Source organism: Pseudopipra pipra, chromosome 2 (genome assembly GCF_036250125.1).
Source record: "Pseudopipra pipra isolate bDixPip1 chromosome 2, bDixPip1.hap1, whole genome shotgun sequence".
Taxonomy (NCBI): Eukaryota; Metazoa; Chordata; class Aves; order Passeriformes; family Pipridae; genus Pseudopipra; species Pseudopipra pipra.
In genome coordinates, this window is record NC_087550.1 from 117891631 (window position 1) to 117907812 (window position 16182).

At 50.7% G+C, this 16182-nt stretch overlaps 1 long non-coding RNA gene across 1 annotated transcript; it reads right to left on the minus strand.

Moving 5' to 3' along the window:
* Positions 1 to 8349: 8349 nt before the first annotated feature.
* Positions 8350 to 12570, minus strand: LOC135410423 (uncharacterized). The gene is made up of 2 exons (XR_010428677.1): positions 12443 to 12570; positions 8350 to 8495 (listed from the first exon to the last, which is right to left on the minus strand). It is a non-coding gene; the product is annotated as an uncharacterized LOC135410423 (long non-coding RNA).
* Positions 12571 to 16182: the final 3612 nt, after the last annotated feature.

Here is a 16182-nt window from a genome sequence, read left to right on the forward strand (position 1 = left end):
AACATTAAAGATTCAGATCGGAGATTAGAAACAATTTTTCCCTGCAGGAGTGATCAGGCCTTGGAATAAGTGTCCCAGGGAGGTGGTGGAGTCCCTGTGTCTGGGAGTGTCCCAGAGGTGTCTGGATGTGGCCCTTGGGGCCATGGATTTGGGGGTGATCCTGGTGGTGCTGGGGTGGCACTGGATGATCCTGGAGGCCTCTGCCAACCTTGATCATTCTGTGATTCCACAATTCCCAAAGACACAGGTCTGGCTGTCTCAGCAGCCATAAAACCATGCAAAAAAAATGGGATTTATGAGAGATGCAGGTGGCTGAGAAGGTGCAAGAGACTGGTCCCAAGAGAGGCACATGCTCAGCCTCACACTGTGCTGCCCACCAGGCAGGTTCAGGTTGGAGATCTGATAAAGGATTTTTCCCTGCAGGAGTGGTCAGACCTTGGAATAAGTGTCCCAGGGAGGTGGTGGAGTCCCTGTGTCTGGGAGTGTCCCAGAGGTGTCTGGATGTGGCCCTTGGGGCCATGGATTGGGGGTGATTGTGGTGGTGCTGGGTGAGGGTGGCACTGGATGATCCTGGAGGTCTCTGCCATCCTTGATGGTTTTGGGATCCTGGGAAAAGCTCTTCCTGCTCCCAAGCACTTCCCTCCCGGGCTCAAGGACACCTCAACCTGCTGCTTTTCCTGGAATGTCTGTGCCTCTGACTGGCCTTGGGGTGGGATTTCCCTTGGTGGAGCCCTGAATTCCCTGGTGCTGTGTGTGAGGGAAGGGCTGAAGTGACCAGAGGCTCCATCCCAACACTTCCAAGGCTGTGCACTCCCCATCCCTGGAAGTGTCCAAGGCCAGGTTGGATAAACTTGGAGCAACCTGGGCTGGTGGAAGGTGTCCAGGCTTGGAATGGGATGATCTTTAAGGTCCCTTCCAACCCAAACCATTGTGGGATTTTGCAGGAGGCACAGCTGGCAGTGGCAGCCGTGACCAGGGCAGAAAGGAGGCAAAAAAAAAAAATTAGGTGGCAAATAAGGAGCTGTGGGGCCCAAATGTGCAACTTCAGAGGTGTCTTTTTGGGTTAAAGATGGAAGAAATAATTTCTCCTTTCTGTGGCAATGTATGAAGTGGGGAGAGGCTCAGTTTAATGCCAGGGGAATTTGCTGGGGAGATTTTGGCTTGGAGCAACCTGGGCTGGTGGAAGGTGTCCCTGCCCATGGCAGGGGTTGGACTGGATCATTTTTAAGCTCCCTTCCACCCCAAACCATTCCATAATTCCCAGCAGCACAAACTGCTCTGTCACCGTGTGGGAGGTGGAGCCTTTCAGCGCTTTTTCAGCACTGCCTGTGCCGTGACAAAGAGTTAATTCCTGTCAGCACCACGACCCACCAAGCTCATAAAAACCAGTAGAAAAAAAACCTTGCACAAACCCTGATTTTTGCAGCCTCCTCCCTGAGCTCTTTTTTTTTTTTTCAATTTGAAAACCTCGAGAAAGGCTGCGAGGCCTGAGCACAGGAAATCAAGTGTCTGACAGAGAGGAACACGCTGCTTTGGGGAGATCAAGAGATTTAATCCAGGCCTAAAATATCTGATTGAGTGTTGGACCAGTCACACTCAGCCCAGTGAAGAGTCTTAGCAAGGATTTAGGGTTAGGCCTGGCTTGCAGATCCCCCAGATTGGTTTATCCTCGCCCTTTATCCTCAATAAGAGGTTTTTGGGTGGCAGCTCTGCCTGGGACTGTGTTTTACTCCAGCTCTGAGGGACCTCTCTGTTGGAAAATAAAAGTATCTTCCCCACACAAAATACAAACGGAAAATAAACTGCTTTTTTTTCATTGCTAGAAGATAATCCTGATTTAATTTGACTGCTAAGACATGACCCCAAAAGAACAGTCTGTTTTATCCATCTGTCTGTCTTTAAATGCATGTGAAGGCCAATGATATGGGCAAGTTTATGGAAGTAATTCATAAACTCCTGAAGAATTTTACTTCAGAACACTCAAGGAGCATCTGCATCATCCTGTTATTCGAGAGGGGACAACCTGGACCTAAATAAAGAGTGGCAAAGGAATTGCCTTTCTTGGATTTAGAAATAGGAAAGTTCCATTTGGAAAGCTGAGCAGAAACAATTAGGGGTTGGGACCCCAAAATCCCAGATATTTCACCTTAAATTTGGGGGTTAGACCCCAAATTCCAGAGATTTACCCCCCAAATTTGGGGGCTGAACCCCAAAGCCCAGAGATTTCACTCCAAATCCCAGAGATTCCACTCCAAATTGGGGGATTGAACTCCAAAATCCCAGAGATTCCACCCCAAATTTGGAGTTTGGATCCCAAATCCCAGAGATCTTTCCCCACATCGGGGCTTTGCATCCCCAATCCCAGAGATTTTACTCCAAATCCAAGAGATTTGACCCCAAATTTGGGGGTTGCATCCAAAATCCCAGAGATCTGTCCCCACATTGGGAGTTGACCCCCAAATCCCAGAGATTTCACTCCAAATCCCAGAGATTCCACCCTAAAATGGGGGTTTGGACACCAAACCCCAGAGATTTCACTCCAATCCCAGAGATTTCACTCCAAATTTGGGGTTTGGATCCCAAATTCCAGAGATTTCACTCCAAATCCTAGAGATCCTACCCCAAATTTGGGGTTTGAATCCCAAAACCCAGAGATTTTAAACCAAATCCCAGAGATTCCACCCCAAATTGGGTATTTGGACCCCAAACCCCAGAGATTTCACTCCAAATCCCAGAGATGCCACCCCGAATCCCAGAGATTCCACCCCAAATTTGGGGTTTGGATCCCAAATCTCAGAGATTTCACTCCAAATCCCAGAGATTCCACCCCAAATTTGGGGGCTGAACCCCAAATCCCAGAGTTTCCACCCCAAATTGGGTATTTGGACCCCAAACCCCAGAGATTTCACTCCAAATCCCAGAGATGCCACCCCGAATCCCAGAGATTCCACCCCAAATTTGGGGTTTGGATCCCAAATCTCAGAGATTTCACTCCAAATCCCAGAGATTCCACCCCAAATTTGGGGGCTGAACCCCAAACTCCAGAGATTTCACTCCAAATCCCAGAGATTTCACCCCAAATTTGAAGTTTGGTTCCCAAAACCCAGAGATGTTTCCCCACATCGGGGCTTTGCATCCCAAACCCCAGAGATTTCACTCCAAATCCCAGAGATGCCACCCCGAATCCCAGAGATTCCACCCCAGATTTGGGGGTTTGGATCCCAAATCTCAGAGATTTCACTCCAAATCCCAGAGATTCCACCCCAGATTTGGAGTTTGGACCCCAAACCCCAGAGATTTCGCTCCAAATCTCAGAGATTCCACCCCTTTGATCTATCTGAGTAGTTTTTTTGTTCCAACCTGTGCTTTTTTTCTTTGGTTTTGAGTTTCTGATTCCAGCGAACCCCAAAATTACTCCGGGACGGGGGTTTGGGGGCTTTTCCTTTTGCCTCATGAATATTTTGGCTTGCAGGGTGTTTTCTGTCCTCTGCTTTCACACTGAAGCTGTGATTTTGAGCTGCTCAGGAGCTGCCCTTAGGTGGGGTTTTGTCTGTGACTTGAAAGGTTTATGTCCCTCACAAATCTTTTTGTGAATGCAGTGGAAGGGAACTTGAAAGCTGCCAAGTTTTGTGGGATTGGCTGCAAACATTTCATGCTGCTGCACTGAGGGCAAGCCCTGCCCTCCTCCTCAAATCAGCAGCCTCAGAAGAGGCAGCAACCCAGCCCTCCAAGTGCTTTTTTGTGGATTTTGGAAGAGAAAGAGGAGTGGTTTGAGATACCCTGTGTAGGGCTGAGCAAGTGCTTCTCTTGGGACCAGTCTCTTGCACCTTCTCAGCCACCTGCATCTCTCATAAATCCCATTTTTTTGTTGTATGGTTTTATGGCTGCTGAGACAGCCAGACCTGTGCCTTTGGGAATTGTGGAATCACAGAATGATCAAGGTTGGGAGAGAACTTCAGGGTCATCCAGTGCCACCCCAGCACCACCAGGATCACCCCCAATCCATGTCCCCAAGGGCCACATCCAGACACCTCTGGGACACTCCCAGACACAGGGACTCCACCACCTCCCTGGGACACTTATTCCAAGGCCTGACCACTCCTGCAGGGAGAAATTGTTTCTAATCTCTGATCTGAACCTGTTCTGGGGCAATTTAAGGCCATTTCCACTCCTCCTTTCCCTTGGGAATGGCAGCAGAGCCCGACCCCCCTCCCTGCCCCCTCCTGTCAGGGAGTTGGGGAGAGCAATGAGGTCCCCCCTGAGCCTCCTCTTCTCCAGATAAACCCCCCCAGCTCAGCTGCTCCTCACAGGACATGTTTTCTGGGCCCTTCCCCAGCTCTGTTCCCTTCCCTGGACACGCTCCAGCCCCTCCTTGTCCTTTCTGGAGCGTGGGAGTCCCCCCCAGCCCAGCCCTGCAGACGTCAGTGCTCTCTGTGGTGCTCGGTGTGGGCAGCAGATGAACCTCTGGGGTTTCACTCCTGAGATGAAACGGGCTGGGGAGGTTTCAGCCAGCACTGCTTCCCACCCCCAGGCCTCCAGGCACGCTTCTCCTTTGCTCTGCAGGCAGGATCAGGGGCAGGAAATGTGCCCCAGGGCCAATTCCCAGGATTACACCCCAGTCCCATCCAGACAATCACAAGATTGTGGTGGTGCTGGGTGAGGGTGGGACTGGATGATCCTGGAGGTCTCTCCCAGACAGGCACAAAGTGGACATGGAGAAGAGGAGGCTCAGGGGGGACCTCATTGCTCTCCCCAACTCCCTGACAGGAGGGGGCAGGGAGGGGGGTCGGGCTCTGCTGCCATGTCCCGAGGGAAAGGAGGAGAGGCAATGGCCCTAAATTACCCCAGAACAGGGTCAGATCAGAGATTAGAAACAATTTCTCCCTGCAGGAGTGGTCAGGCCTTGGAATAAGTGTCACAGGGAGGTGGTGGAGTCCCTGTGTCTGGGAGTGTCCCAGAGGTGTCTGGATGTGGCCCTTGGGGCCATGGATTGGGGGTGATCCTGGTGGTGCTGGGGTGGCACTGGATGATCCTGGAGGTCTCTGCCATCCTTGATGGTTCTGGGATCCTGGGAAAAGCTCTTCCTGCTCCCAAGCACTTCCCTCCCCGGGCTCATGGACACCTCAACCTGCTGCTCCTCCTGGAATGTCTGTGCCTCTGACTGGCCTTGGGGTGGGATTTCCCTTGGTGGAGCCCTGAATTCCCTGGTGCTGTGTGTGAGGGAAGGGCTGAAGTGACCAGAGGCTCCATCCCATGGATTAGGGGTGATCCTGGTGGTGCTGGGGTGGCACTGGATGATCCTGGAGGTCTCTCCCAACCCCAAAGACTCCATGATTCCACAGCACAGGGGCTGAAAGAAACGTGGCATTAAGACCCCAGTGCCATTCCTGTGATGCCAAGCAGCAGAACTGTGGCTGGAGAATTCAAGTTTTTGACTCTTTTACGTAGGAAACGTTGGTGTGGAACAATTCTTTATGTTGTATCCTTCGGGGCTGTGGCAGGAGCTTTGGGCTGGCTGGGATTTTGGAAGTTGTTGATTTATCTTTAGCTCCTACATCAGGGGTCTGACCCTCCCCTGGGGGACAGGGCAGGTGAGGAGACACTCTGGGCCTGCACAGAGGGCCAGAGAGGGGCAGGACTCCCACCAGTGCAACCACACCTTTGGAAAACACCACCAAAAACCCTTTCCAAGGAAGAGGCCACGAGGTGGGGGCCTTACCAGTGCTGTCTCCACATGCCAAGGCTGCTGCCAACCTTTCCACGGTGCCCACCAGCCAGAGAGGGCACTGGGGTGACACTCCCTGCCACACCCAGTTCCTAGGAAGTGCCTGATATTTTAAAATAACAGTTACTAGATAATATCAGACTTCTGTAAAACGCTTCTGGTTTTTTTTTCAGGACCGAAATGTAAATGAGCTTCGGGGTTTGCACTTTGGGGTTTCGTGTCTGGAAGATGCACTCGAGTTAAGGCTTTGTGAACAAAGGGGGAAAGGTTTTAAAGTAAAAGAGGGGAGGATTAGATGGGATATTAGGAAAAAATTCTTGGCTGTGAGGGTGGGGAGGGGCTGGGAGAGAATTCCCAGAGGAGCTGTGGCTGCCCCTGGATCCCTGGAAGTGTCCAAGGCCAGGCTGGATAAACTTGGAGCAACCTGGGCTGGTGGAAGGTGTCCCTGCCCATGGAACAAAATTATCTTTAATGTCCCTTCCAACCCAACCCATTCTGTGAGTCTATACTTTGCTGAGGTGTTGGCAAATCAGTAACTGCAATATAAGGTGATTTAACTGTTCCAGACACTGCAAATAAATCCACTTACGACTTTGTCCATCCTTTTGGCTGCCTCTGAAAGGAGAAAGGCACCTTGGGCTCTGCCCCAGTTCTCTCTTGAGCTCCTGCCCCCAGCCTGTAGAATTGATAAGGTGCAGAGCTAAAACACCCACACAGTTTTCACACTGAGCATAAAATAACTCGAGCATTGAAACCAAGCCTCGGGTCTGACATAGGAAAATGAGCCTGTTCTGGCTGTGCCTCGTTACACTGGAGAAAATGATTTACTTTTCTAAATGAAACAGAGTGTGTTGGGCTGTTGTGGGAAACCAGTAATATGAATGGCTTGCCTAGATAAAAAAAAACAAAACAAAACAACAGGATCAACTTCTTGGGTTCAAAAGTCAGGGACTATTTGAATTTTAGAATAAGAGAACTGTTGTTGCTGTGGTGGTTTTCTCCTAAGGGGGATTGCAATGTAAATAGCAGTTTTTGTTACACAGTGTGGGGGTTTGACCCCCCAAAAATCCAATATCCAAGCTTGCCCCCCCCCCAATTTACCTCAACACCGAAATTTTCAGACAGGCACAACTCAGAGTGAGGGAAGGGAATATATATACAATTCATTACTATACACAAATAAATACTATAGGAACTAAAAAAGCAATTATAAACAAAATATTAACACAATCCTACCACCCCTTAGGCCAAACAACTTTGAGTGTTACTTTTGAGGAGTGATATTATATTGTGTTGGTATTTTTAGGTGCATGTAGCAGAAAATCAATCCAATTTGGGACAGTGCTCAGCTCTAACTAGACATTACCAACATGAAGAAGGATTTATGGTTCCCCTGTGGGGTGAATTTATACCACTAAAGAGATTTCTGCACGAGGAAAGATGATTTAGGTTCAGAGTTTCCGGTGGCATTTAAAGCAATCTGGTATTTTGTGTAGCCAGTGTCTGATCAAAGAGCCACCAAAACCACTGCAAAGACCTGGCTGATGTTTTTGGGCACTGGATGAGGCCTGGGATGGTTCTTCTCCTGCAGACAAAGGTTTGAAGAACCTGTAGCTGTGTCGTTGCTGGCCCAGGTCGGTGGGGCCGTTTCACATCCAGGCTTTTGGCTTTGGAGCAGCATCAGGGAATCAGGGAATGGTTTGGGTTGGATGGGACATTAAAGATCATCCAGTGCCACCTCCTGCCATGGGCAGGGACACCTTCCACCAGCCCAGGTTGCTCCAACCTGGCCTTGGACACTTCCAGGGATCCAGGGGCAGCCACAGCTTCTCTGGGAATTCTATCCCAGTCCCTCCCCACCCTCCCAGCCAGGAATTCCTTCCCAATATCCCATCTATCCCTGCCCTCTGGCAGTTTGAAGCCATTCCCCTTGTCCTGTCCCTCCAGCCCTTGGAAATAGTCTCTCTCCAGCTTTCCTGGAGCCCCTTTAGGCCCTGCAAGAGGCTCTGAGGTCTCCTTGGAGCCTTCTCCAGGCTGAACAATCCCAGCTCTCCCAGCCTTTCCTCCCAGCAGAGCTGCTCCAGCCCTGGGATCCTCTTGGTTCCTGCTCTGGCCTCTCTCCAGCAGCTCCATGTCCTTGTTGGGCTGTTCCCCAGGGCTGGAGCAGCTCTGCAGGGGGGTCTCCCCTGAGGGGGGGCAGAGGGGCACAATCCCCCCCTGCCGTGCTGAAGGTTCAGCTTTAATACAACTTCCAGAGCTTCTGGTTCAAACCAAATCCAAAAAAGATGATTTAACAGAATTCGTTGACAGATTTCAACTTGTTTTCATGGAAAATCTTTTCCCTGTTCCTTAATTTGCTTCCTGGCAGAAAGTCCCTCACTTGTCAAGTCTCATCCTCTTTTCTTGCACAGCATTGCTGGATCTTTAAATTATTTATTTCTCTGCCCAAAGATGCAGGAGACACGGAGGCATCTCCTATTTGAAACTGCAGTTCAGAGAAGGAACGAAGCGAGAAATTAGAAAAATAACCTATATAAAAACATCAGCTGTCCCATTTCGGGACATAATTGGCTGCAGCAAAGTTTTCCCTGGCTTATTTTTCCTCAGTGAGAAAACAAACCACCTTGTCATTGAGGTTTTAGTGAAATGCTGCTGTTTGCAACATTTTGCCAGGGACAAATGAAGCCCAAACATTTCTCATGCGTGACTTTTGTGCTGCTCATTCTGCTGCTGGTTTTAGTTTCTGGAGCCCGACGTGCTTCCAGTTATCCTATAAAAAAGGAAGGAAAAGGACCCAAGTTTGGATAATATGTTTGAGTGCCAAGGAGTGTGCATGAAAGGAAGAGAAAAAAAAAATCCATAGTGAATATTTTGGACGAAAGGAGAGGGAGAGAAAGTCAGGAAGGGAGCGGGAAGGGGAGGAAGGATTTCACTGCCTGACTGATTTAGCCCTTGAATTAGCAAAGCTGCTTTTCCTCAGCTGACCTCTGCAATAATTCCACCTGGGGCTGAGTTTTCCAGCTTGGATAGGGCATATTCCTGACCAGTTGGAGATCCCAGGATGGCTGGGGGAGGGAAACACGAGGCCCAGCCTCTGCCATTTGAGACACGGGTGTTTGGAGCTGCTTTTGCCCACGAGCCAGAAAAATGCAATATAAGCAACTCCCACACTTGTGTTCTGAGGATAATCCACTGGCATTTGTCCAGCTTTTCTTTGGGGATTTCAGTGTTTGGATTAAGTCCCCCCTTGTCATTCTACCACCTCAGTAAATGAGGGACCTTTCCTTCACTGGTATCTTCCTGTTTTGGTTGGAATGAGATGGATTCAGGTACCAAAAGAAACCAGATTTCCGTGCTGAGCACTTGGACCTCCTCTCTTTGATCCTGATGCCTGGAGCCTCATCCCTGTCCAGGTGATGCAGAAAGTCAGAAGGGGATCATGGAATCATGGAATCACAGATTGGGTTGGGTTGGAAGGACCTAAAAGATCATCTCATTCCACCCCCTGCCAGGGACACCTTCCACCAGCCCAGGTTGCTCCAAGCCCCGTCCAACCTGGCCTTGGACACTTCCAGGGATGGAGAAATCCACAATTTCCATGGCATGGAAGGCCTGGCTTCTCCTGGTGCTGTTCCACAACCCTACTCCTTAATTTCTAACCCTACAACACATTTTGGTCCTTTCCATGCGAGCGCTGAATACACCTACGAGGTTTCTGATTTTTTCCCCAAAATCCCGAGTTTAACCCACTCAGCCACTGCATCACAGGCCTGTGCTTCTGTGGGTTCCTGCTTTCCCTTTTCCAGGCTGTCCTAGAAGGTTCCTGCACAAGGCTTGGCCCTGTGGGTTTCCTTTTGGGGCCGTGATGACATCAAGGCAGAGCTCGAAAAGTGGCGTGTGCTGGGTGGGGGAGGGAGGGGCAGGGCCAGGAAAAAGAGAAGTATTTCTAGAACCAGTTTCTTAGCTTTCCCCTCTGATAGATGTGAAACTTGTGTCAGCAGCTTGTGTCACACTTCTGATGCAAGTTATGATGTGGTAGATAAAAAAATGAGGAGGATTTAAGGGTTGATTCAAGTACTAAAGATTATAACTGCAAGGTTTGTTGTTTTTTTTTTAACCCTAATCCTACTTTAGCATTACCTTTAAATGTGCCTTGCAATAAACAAAACTAAGCATGCTGGCTTGTGTCCTGCTGGGAATATCAGCTCATCAAACCAGACCCCTTTTGGAGCATTAATAGAGATTTTCTGTGGGGGATTTAATGTTGGACTTTCTGAGTTTCTTCGCCTGAGCCCCAGAAAACTTTGGGATGTTTCTGTTTGTAAGAGAATCAGGACTGGAGGATCTCAAGACCTGTCTCAGAATCATCCCAGTGCATTCTAATGATGTGACCAGTGGCATCAGAAATGTTCTTCCCAGAATCCCAGGATGGGTGAGGTTGGAAGGGTCACCTGATCCCTGGGTCTGGAATATCTCCAGTGAGGAGATCATGGGCAATGATGCTGTTGATATTAACAATAAATCCAAATGCTCTCCTCAGGTTAATGTGGACTTTCCCCACAACCAGTGTAACCAGTGGTGAAAGCCTCTCTTGCTGCTGGGGGGCTGTGGAAAATTCCTGAGAATTTGCCCTTCTTTCCTTAGTTAAACTTCAGTGGGAAATTTCAAAGGGCTTGGCTTGAAAGCTTGTCAAGCCACTCAAGATCTTCCCTGTGGAAGTGTTGATCTTATGGTAAAATTCCAGAGGGATGGAGCCACCAGAACTCATGGCAAGGGTGGTTTGATGCATTTAAAAACCAGGAGATGCTGTCCTAGGGAGAGCCAGGGAGGGCTGGTTTCCTCCAGACCTGGATGTGTTTTTTGATAACACAAGGCTTTAATCTGATTAAAGGTTTTTCCCTTCCTGAGGAGTCTCTGAAATCTCTCCCAGTGCCCCTTCTCTGGGAGCACTGACAGAGCCCCTCTGCTCCCACCGTGTTCTGGGAGAGCTGGAGGAACTTCAGGCCACTTCTGCTCCATCCAATTGAGTTCAAGTTGGCCCACAAACCACCAGGGCTGGGGGAGGGACAGAGGGAACCATCACACAAGCACTGATCTCACAGGAAAGCAGGCTGATAAAGCACTTTGCAGTTCAGTTTGGCCAAAGTGGCACCCAAAGATAGTCAAATACACCCAGGAACTGCTTAAACTACTCAGGGAAGAGTAGTTTAAGCATCTTCATCCTCTTCATGGATGAAGAATCAGGGAAGAATCATCAAAGTCTGGCAGTTCTGGAAACAGAATCTTGAATTTTCTTGCTTCTTTCTTGCCTTGAGTTCTGAGCTCAACTCTCTACAGAAAGATCCCGTGTTTACTTTGAAACTCAAATCTAATCAAATCCATGTTCGAACCAGAAGTTTTCCCTCACACCAAATATTTCCCTCCAAACGTTTTGTTTCCCTCCAAAACAAAATGTTGTTTTAGAGCCCCAAAACTGCATTTCTGAGTTGCAACCGAGCAATCCAGTTCAAATCCAGCAAACCACGCAGAAAATCCAGGGGGAAAACGTTTTCCAATGACTTTTGAGCAAGGGAAGAACTTGAAAATACAAAGAGCTGTTTGTGGACATCACGTGGGATTCAATGATCCAGTGATTCTAGGGTTCTAACATGGGAACAGGAAAAGGACTGGCAAACAATTTGTGATCCAGGAGTTGTTCAGCTTGTTGGAATTTCAGATCCAGGGGGAGCAGAGCGTTAGGGATTATTAACCCAAGCCCAACCTGGCTTAGCACCATCTTCATAGGATCATGGAATCCTGGAGTGGTTTGGGTTGGAATCGACCTTAAAGACCATCTTGTTCCAACCTCCTGCCATGGACAGGGACACCCTCCACTGGACCATCACCACCTCCCTGTCCCAGCACAGCCTGGGAAGGGCCATGGGCAAGGAGAGCAGGATCAGGGCACACTTCAGTCCCACTCGCTGCTCACACACTCCCTAAAATCCTCCCAGGACCCAGCAAAGCTCGAGGTTACTGTTGTGGGACAGGGAGACATGAGGAGACACTTCATTTAAAGTGTTTCTTCTTTTGTTTTTTGGTTTGTTTTTTTCAGAAAACGTTTGAAAAATAAGATTTCTTTTTTCTGAAAATCTCTTTCTGCAGGTATTTTTTTTCCCCCTACTCTGGGACAGAGACTAAACTTTGCCCAGACAATTATCAAAGCAGGGGTAGAGTTTGTTTTGCTTTTCCCATATCTGACTTTGGGGTGGAATTCCAGGCTGGTTCCAGGCTCGTTTGCAAATGGAGCAGGGTTTTCTCCAGGATAACCCAAGTGACCTTGGAAAATAGAATGTGCTTCCTGAGGAGCCTGAGCAGCAAAGTTTGGTGCAGGAAGGGGGTGAAAATGGGCAGTAGGAGCTGCCCAGAAATGGTGTCAGGAATCCTGGCTCTGGTGCTGCTGGTTGTGAGGACAGGCACAGAAACCCCAAATCTCTGAGGTTGGAAAAGCCCTCCAAGGTCACCCAGTCCCCCCTGTGCCCCATCCCCACCTTGTCCCCCAGCCCAGAGCACTGAGTGCCACGGCCAGGCCTTCCTGGGACACCTCCAGGGCTGGGCACTCCAAACCTCCCTGGGCAGCCCCTGCCAAGGCCTCACCACCCTTTCCAGCAAGGAATTCCTCCTCAATAGGAGGTAGCAAAAGCTACTGAACCGCTTTGCCTGGGAATGTTTTATCACCTTCCAGGTGCTCTCTGTTCATCCACACCTTTGCTCCAGCCCGTGCAGGGATTCTGCACAGCAAAGAAACTGTGATATCCACATCCCCGTGGCCATCATGCTGTGGGACACAGGATCACAGAATCATAGAATCAGAGAATCATAGAATCAGAGAATCAGAGAATCAGAGAATCATAGCATCACAGAATCAGCTGGGTTGGAAGGGACCTCAGAGATCATCAATCCAACCCTTGATCCAACCCCGCCGTGGTTCCCAGCCCATGGCACTGATGCCACATCCAGTCTGTCCTTAAACACCTCCAGGGATGGAGAATCCACCCCCTCCCTGGGCAGCCCATTCCAATGGGTGAGCACTCTCTCTGCAAAGAAATTCTTTCTAATATCCAACCTAACCCTCCCCTGGCACAGCTGCAGACCCAGCCCTCTTGTCTTGCTGTTTGTTGCCTGGGAAAAGAGACCAACCCCCACCTGGCTACAACCTCCTGTCAGGGAGTTGTAGAGAGTGAGGAGGTCTCCCCTGAGCCTCCTCTTGTCCAGGCTGAACAGCCCCAGCTCCCTCAGCCTCTCCTCACAGCACTTGTGCTCCAGTCCCTTCCCCAGCCTCGTTGCTCTCCTCTGCACCTGCTCCAGCCCCTCCATGTCCTTCCTGAGCTGAGGGCCCAGAACTGGACACAGCACTCCAGGGGTGGCCTCACCAGTGCTGAGTCCAGGGGAAGAATCATGGAATGGTTTGGGTTGGAAGGGACTTTAAAGCCCACCTAGACCCAAGCCCTGCCATGGGCAGGGATGCCACCCCCTAGACCAAGTTTCTCAGGGTCCAGCCTGGCCTTAAACACTTCCCAGGGCTGGGGCAGCCACGGCTCCCCCGGCCAAAATCAGCTGCTGCACGGCGTGTGGGGAGGGGGGAGCCGAGCAGCGCGGCACAACCGCTTCCTAAATAACCGCTTTTCGGTGGATTAGTAGAAAGAGAGCGAGGTGGGAGCTCAGCCTCCCCTGCAGCCCACGCCTCTCCCCCCGCTCCCCAGCTCCCGGGCTGCAGGAGGGGACACGGGGGCACACCCGAGCCCCCCCTCTTTGGGGACACAGAGCCCGGTGACCCCGGGACCCTCGCCCTGAAGCCGGGGCGAAGTTTTTGGGGCTCGGCAGGGGCATCCTGTTTGTCGAAAAACAAGCGGCGGTTGGAGGAGGGTTGCGAGAGCGAGCAAACCGCAGCCCCTGCGCGGGGCCGATAAGAGCCCGGGGCTGCTCTTGCAGCAGTTCCGTCCCCGCCGAGCTCGGGGAGGAGGGGGGGGAGGCTTTGCTTTGCTAAGCCCGGCTTGGGGCTTTCCTGTGCCGCCTCTTTCCAGCTCGACCGCCTTTTTTATTTTCGGTTACTCGCCGGTTTTTCTCCCCTCCCCACAAGGGACCTCTCCTGCTCCAAACGCGCCAGAGGCTGAGGCAGCCCAGGGTTGGTGGAAAGTCATGCTCTTAAAAGTGTGGATCTGTCAACCAGAGGCTGAGCCAGCCTGGTGCTGGTGGACAGTCATGCCCGCCTTTTTTTTTCGTTTTTTTCTGTTTTTCTCCCCCCACAAGGGACCTCTCCTGCTCCAAAGGCGCCAGAGGCTGAGCCAGCCTGGTGCTGGTGGAAAGTAACACTCTTAAAAGTGTGGATCTCTCAACCAGAGGCTGAGCCAGCCTGGTGCTGGTGGAAAGTAACGTTCTTAAAAGTGTGGATCTGTCAACCAGAGCCTGAGCCAGCCCCAGGCTGGTGGAAAGTCGTGCTCTTAAAAGTGTGGACCCGTCACAGTTTGGGGTTTCATGTTTGCACCCACGCCTGTCACCTCAGCCCGAGGGCTCCCGGGTGCTTTGTGAGGTTTGGTTTAACCCCAGTTTGGTTTTAACCCCTTTGTGGGGGAGATTGGAACTGGGAGCACAAAGTGAAAGGCCTTTTTAGGCTCAGAGTTAGGCCGAGATCTGTGTTTCGGTCTCGGTGTGACGCAGGCTCGGAGCTGGTTGTGCAGCTGTGCAGAGATGGGATGTCATGACTCGAGTCAAAGGACTTAAAATTCGCCAGGGGAGGTTCTGAGAAGATATTAGAATTTTTTTTTTAACCTGCAGGAGTGGTCAGGCCTTGGAATAAGCGTCCCAGGGAGGTGGTGGAGTCACTGTCTCTGGAATTGTCTGGATGTGACACTGAGGACATGATTTAGGGATGGTTCTGGTGGTGGGACTGGATGATCCTGGAGGTCTCTCCCAGTCCTGGTGATTCCATGAGCCTGTGAAAATGCCTCAGTGAGGAAGATGCTGGTGGCTTCTCCCTCTGTCCAGCTGGGAGCAGGGCCATGGGTGAAGTTCAGCCCAAACATATTCCCAGGCCGTGCCCTGCCCCTTGCTCAGGCAGGGTTTGGGGGATCCTGGCTGGGGCCTTGGGCAATGTTTTGGTGCTGGGTTGAAGGGTGAGTTACTGCTGGCCTTGTGTCCCTGCCCTGGGCTTGGAATGCCAGGGCAGTGCCAGCTTTCACCCCCAGAATCCCAGAACCATCAAGGCTGGCAGAGACCTCCAGGATCATCCAGTGCCACCCCAGCACCACCAGGATCACCCCCAATCCATGGCCCCAAGGGCCACATCCAGACACCTCTGGGACACTCCCAGACACAGGGACTCCACCACCTCCCTAGGACACTTATTCCAAGGCCTGACCACTCCTGCAGGGAGAACTTGTTTCTGATCTCTGATCTGACCCTGCCCTGGGGCAGTTTGAGGCCTTGCTGTGGCTTTATCCCTGTGCCCATCCCCTGGGTGTGATGGGAGCCCCTCTGTGGTGGTGAAGGTCGTGTGTTCCTGCATTCCTGGTTCCTGTTTGCAGCCTTGTACTTGGTGTACAACCCCATCAGAGAAGGTTCCTTGCCCCTTCAGAGCCGAGCACACCTTGGAGGCTCAGCAGGAAAGCTCAGTCTCACCCATGCAGGAGCTACAAGAGCCTTGGCCACGTTGGACACGTGGATCTCACCCCTCCCAGGGTGTTCTCTGAGCTTCTCACGACAGCTTTACTCAGTTTTGAACCCCTTACCTCAAAGCTCAGCCACGGATTGACATAAAAACCTTTCCATTCTTTCCCTCTGAGCAGAATACTGGGCCTGGCAGAAAAGGGCTTTTCTTTCCTCAGCCCAAAATGCCACTTTTCTTGAGCCTGGGATAAAATCCAGCAATATTATCAGGGCACTCCTTGTCCAAAATGATGCATGCTTGTTTAGAGCAGCTGGAGCCTTGTTCTTATCAGCAGCAGTTACAGAATACTGATAATTACTTCTTTTTTTTTTTTTTTCATTTGCTAAAAGTTGGGCTGCTAGTAAGGAATTCAGTTTTCAGGAAAAAAATAGGTTGGAAATTTCAGGCTGGAGAAGAGAAGGGCTTGGGGTGACCTAATTGTGGCTTTCTAGGACCTGAAGGAGCTGAAAAGAAAGAAGGGGAGAGAATTTTCATGAGGGCCTGGAGGGACAGGACAAGGGGGAATGGATTCAAACTGACAGATTAGATAGGATATTGGGAAGGAATTCCTGGCTGTGAGGGTGGGGAGGGGCTGGGATGGAATTCCCAGAGAAGCTGTGGCTGCCCCTGGATCCCTGGAAGTGTCCAAGGCCAGGTTGGATAAACTTGGAGCAAGCTGGGCTGGTGGAAGGTGTCCCTGCCCATGGCAGGGGGTGGCACTGGATGGGCTTTAAGATCTCTCCCAATCCAAACCTTTCTGGGATGCTGGGAT